Source organism: Lactuca saligna, chromosome 4 (genome assembly GCF_052625555.1).
Source record: "Lactuca saligna cultivar CGN05327 chromosome 4, ASM5262555v1, whole genome shotgun sequence".
In the NCBI taxonomy this organism is placed as follows: Eukaryota; Viridiplantae; Streptophyta; class Magnoliopsida; order Asterales; family Asteraceae; genus Lactuca; species Lactuca saligna.
Window position 1 is genome coordinate 100,861,027 of NC_136420.1, and position 5,732 is coordinate 100,866,758.

The window sequence follows — 5,732 nt, forward strand, 5'->3', positions numbered from 1 at the left end:
CAATAAAATTTTGAAATATAGAATGAAAAAAAAAAAACGAATTAATTACAATTTATTATTGCATTTAAAACATTTAATATTTTACATACATAATTATATAAATACTTTTTGGCTTTTTGAATTTTCAAAATTGAAAAACCCTAAAAATTGACATTTGTATATTATATGTTTCAAAGATATAATAAAATGACAAATGTTTACCGAGATCGAAAAATGAACAACACGAAACCCTAAGATGAAAGATTTATGGCTTGGTTGGAAGTCAGTGTTTTTATGGTGATGATGATGAAACGAACGATGGTTTTTTTAAGGGTTTATCAACTAATTATCTTGATTAAATGTTCTTAAAGGGAAATTGACCTATTATTTTAGGGATTATAAATTTCGAATATAATTAATTATACATACATAATTAATAAACTTTCCTTTATTAATTAATTAATTATTTTTTTTTTTAATTCTGATTGGTCAATTTATGCACACAATATTTGCTAGAAACATTTGAATCTAATTCTTTCTCTCTCTCTCTCTCTCTCTCTCTCTCTATATATATATATATATATATATATATATATATATATATATATATATATATATATATATATATATATATATATATAGAGAGAGAGAGAGAGAGAGAGAGAGGTGTTCCGTTGAGAACTCATAGTTTCCCAAGAACCCGAAAATTAAAGATGGAACGTTAGATCAAAGTAATTTATTAAAGTATTGATCGTTATCTTAACAATCTCATTTAATGTTCATTTTTTTTGCGTTATTGAAAATATTAATAAAAAGGTCTTAAATTAATTTGATAAATCAAATTTTCATTTTTTTAAAAATAAAAGTTTTTGATTTTTTTTAAAAATGCAGATTTTTTTTTGGAAAACTTTAACTTTTACAAAAAAAAAAAAAAAAAATTTAAACTGCAATTTTTTAAAAAACAGTAATTTTTGAAAAATCAATAATTTTTTAAAAAGAAAAGTGGAATAATTATAAAAAAAACTATAATTTTTAACCGAAAAAATCAACTTTTTAAGTGTATATATGCATATTTTTTCAAGTACATATATGTATCTTTCTTATACTATAATATTCGTAAGTATTCATATAAAAAAATCTATTTTTATTTAACAATCTATAAACAAAATAGTACAAGTATTTTATTCGATACAAAATAAAATATACAAAAACAAAAAATACTACAAAATTTCAAAGCATTTTCATGTCTTCGTGTCAAGATTTCCATATTTTCTTTAATATATCACTTTTCACCTCTTCAATATTTTCCACAAATTCTTCTAAATCTACAATAAAATTAAAAAAAAAATGATTAATACGAGAAAAACTCACAAAAATACATGTGTGCATATAAACGTAATTCATATGTGATTCACTTGTGATTTATATGTGAATCACATGTAATTCATATGAGATTTACTTGTGAGTTGAATGTGATTCATATGTGAATTACATGTAATTCATATGTGATTCACTTGTGGTTATACGCTAATTACATGTGAATCACATCTAATTCATATATGATTCACTTGTGATTTACTTGTGAGTTACATGTAATTTATATGTAAATTACATATGAATCACATGCAACTTATATGTGATTCACTTATGATTTACATGTGAATCACATGTAATTCATATGTAAGTCACTTGTAATTTACTTGTGAATTACATGTGATTTATATGTAAATTACATATGAAACACATGTAACTCATATGTGATTCACTGGGGATTTATTGTAACGCCCGCAGATCCAGGCTAGTCAATTTAGAGGCAATAGGGGTCAAAAATGACTTTTCAACAAAAGATTATTTACAATGAATAGTCTTAACCAAGTTTTAGAATATGTCACAAGGTTTCCGTACATATAAAGAACGCCGAAATCCGAGTTATAACGAAGAAGTTATGGCCCGCCGAAGTTTTACGGCAAAACCGGCACGGCACCGGAAGACGTAAATAGTGAATTTACGATAGAAGACTTTTTAGCCTTAGCAATCTAAACAAAAGTCGTAGAATATGTTAAACTAAGAGCGTTGATAAAAAGAACGCCCAAATCTGACTTCGTATGAGGAAGTTATGATTTTTCTAAGATTCGGCTTAGCAGTGTACAGCCCGAAACTCGAATTTTAGTTCGAGCGGTTTTTGGCTTACATGAAATAAATGAGAGTTGAAGATATCATTAATAGGAACTCAACGGTAAAAAGACAGACGAAAACGGAGTCCGTATGAAGGAGTTACGAATTCTTCGCGGCCATTTAACAGTCTAAACGCCTCGTACTGTTAAATTTAAGATCGGTCGAGAATTAGCCGACGGAGTCAAAATGAACGTTGTAGATATTATTTTTACCTACGCGTGGATATAAAGAATGTCAAAAACGGAGGTCGTATGTGAAAGTTACGGATTTTAGAAGTCGGAAGTGTGTTGTGCGAAAATGGGTGATGTGGCACAATCTTGGCCATTGCTTTCTCCCCAAGTCTTGCCACTAGATGGTGACATGTGGCACCAAGTTCAGCCATTTTCACCCTATAAATACCACCTCTCCCACCCTCATTTTCTTAACACCTTTCCCATTCTTTCTTCTCTTTACTCTCTCTCTAGAACCTCTCTCTAGCCCCGAAATCCCCCGAAAAGCCTAGGGAACCTCCCTAGCATGAGGCGGAAGCCCCGGAGTGCTCGACGGCTCCGAGAAGAAGAGCTTTTCGGCTCGGAAACGCTGCTCCAAGCAAAGCCTGGTTTTCTATAAAACCCGTTGTAAGTGAGCTACGTCTACGCTATTTTTAATATAGTTTTTATTTAATTATATGAACGTTATTAAGAACATATAATAAATACTTGGGCTATTATTATGGGTTATATAAGTTTTTTTTTAACGCTTATATAATAGTAATAATAGTTAGACTATTAATTAGTCTCGGCGAATAATAAACTAAAATCTATTGGTGATAATACTAGGTTTCATCGAAGGAAATTATTTTAAAGTAAATGAAGCGCTGTCCGAGTACTGAGTCACCACCTTCTCAGGTGAGTGCATAGTCCCTTTCATGAACATGATTTTAATACAAGTATTGATTGAAGTATTAATTATATGTTTATGTGCGAGTTAATTGATGTTTCTTGAAATTCGTGTTAAAGAACATACCTGATTATATTTGATAATTTAGGATAAAGAGTAGACCTAAATTAAATATGAGGAATATTGGGTAGTATATTCTTACGAGTACAAGTGAGTTAAACTCAGAGAATAGAAGTTAGTATATGTCACTTATCCGGGAGTATGGATTAGACATAGTCATTCTCCCTAGTCCGAGAATATGGATTAGGCATAATCATTCGTCGTTAATCCGAGAGTATGGATTAGCTATTGTCCCTAGTCCGAGAGTATGGATTAGGCATAATCATTCATCTTTAATCCGAGAGTATGGATTAGTCATTCGTCCCTAGTCCGAGAGTACGGATTTGGTAAATTCGTTCATTTCTGATCCGAGAGTATGGAGTAGGTAAAACGACTAATCTTAGGTCCGAGAGTATGGATAGCCTCGTTGTGAGGATCGACTCAGTTTATTTTGTGAATTTTAAACTATATATATGGTATAACATTGTGGGATTGAAATCCCTATGTGCTCACCAGGTTTCCCAACCTGACCCACTCAGTTTATTTATATCACAGGTGTTGATATGAAGTGACATTACACTGAGAGATTTAAAGAGATGTAGACCACTAGTGTGAATAATTGTAAGTTCTGTTTATGCTTATGTTCCTGTATTAACGATGACATCCCAAACGTTTTAAAATGAAATATATACGTTTCTTCAAAAATGTTTTAATAACGTATTTACCATGTTTTTCTGGGAACAAATTCCGCAACCTTTTTATAAAATGAAGTACTTTGATTTTTATAAAGCATAAACAAAATCGGTCTTTTCTGGCCGTGATTTTGGGGATGTCACAGTTGGTATCAGAGCATTAGTTTAAGCGAACTAGGAATATGGATTTATTTCTAGACTTAAACTTAGAATGCTAAGCGATGATTGTGAGGTGTGAGCACTAGCTTATTTTAGGAATTATGCCTAAAATGCTTTTATGTGCTAAATACTTGAGCCTGATATGCTGTTAGTTGTTAGGATCTATGGTCTGTTGCCGACCGGATCTGGAAACCTTATGTGTTTAGGATTCTAAACGTACGACTACGATATTAGAACTAGCATATAAACGTTTCGGAGTGATAAGGATGATTTAACCGTCAATCCTAAGTAAAGATCTAGATTCACCTTATTCGGTGTATAGATCAAGATGGCAAGAACCCGTAGCGGAAACGTGAATGCAAATGGGAACAGAAACCAACCCCCAGTGATTGAGCAAATACCAGTGATGGAAGCCGCCCCTGAGTCAGTCACAATGGCCGGAGTGCAAGCGATGATCCAAGCGATGTTGGATCGTCAAATGGAGGAAACTAGACGTTTGCTCCAGCAAAATCGTGAGGAAGCCACTATTCAGATCGAACAGCCCGAGTTGAACGAAGGGCAGACTGAGGAAGGAAACTACAGTGGGACTGTTGGTCAAGTCAACCCACCAATAGTTCGACAAAACAACCAAGATGACGAGGTCGAGAGGAATGGATGCAAGTACAAGGATTTTTTTGAATTGCAAGCCATCGACTTTCACTGGAAAGGAGGATCCGATCGGGGTCATGGATTGGATCTCGGAGATGGAGTTAGCCTTCATGACATGTGGTTGTAGAGGGAAGCTACAGACCACATTTGCAGTGCGTCAGTTTCGAGGAGACGCTGTGCGTTGGTGGAATACCTTGGGGAAGACTCTGAGCCCTAATGAGCCTCTGCAACTGACATGGGCAGAATTTCTGGTGCAATTCAAACGAAAGTACTACTCAGCTCAAAACCTGCTTGAGCTAGAGAACCAGTTTCTAACCCTGAAGAAGGGAAGCATGTCAATCGATGAATACACCAACAACTTCACAGAGAAGATGGAGTTCGCCTTGCGTCTTATTCCGGATGAGCTGACGAAAATCGACAAGTACGCAAAGGGACTTCCATGGGAGTACGCGGTGCCAGTGCGTCAAGCACCTACTCTAGAGGCAGCTATCTGGGCTGCCAAGTCTGTCGAAGATATGATCAAGGGAAGAGCCTCCAGCAAGATGGAGGTTGGCGAGAAGAGAAAGTTTGAAGGATCTTCAAGGTCCAGCGAGAAGAGAAAATTCTCGAAGTTTGAAGAAGGAACGCAATGGTGTGACAAGTGTAGAAAGAAGCACATCGGGAAATGCTCTAAATATACGACATGCTTTAAATGTGGGAAGACTGGTCATTACGCTAGCGAATGCACAACCAAGAGAGAGGTCTGCTTTAAGTGTGGAGAAGAAGGACACTTCAAACAAGACTGCCCAAAGAGAGAAGGGGCTACAAAGCCAAATGTGCCACCAAAGCCAAAGGCGAGAGCATTTCAAATGATCCTTGACGAAGCAGATGACAATGCAAGGATTCAAGAGTGAAGGCTTGACATCCGAGGATCGAGTTATGGAGTAATCGTGTAGATAGTACCTCACGATGTAGCCCGTTAGAGGCATAGTCTAGGGTGAACTTGAACACCTATGTAATAGTTTCAAGAAATAATATAAAACCTTTGTTTTGTTATCTGATGTGTTAAGTTGTTGTATGGTTTTCTTGTATGGTGACTTGGAAAAACTGCGGGACAATACT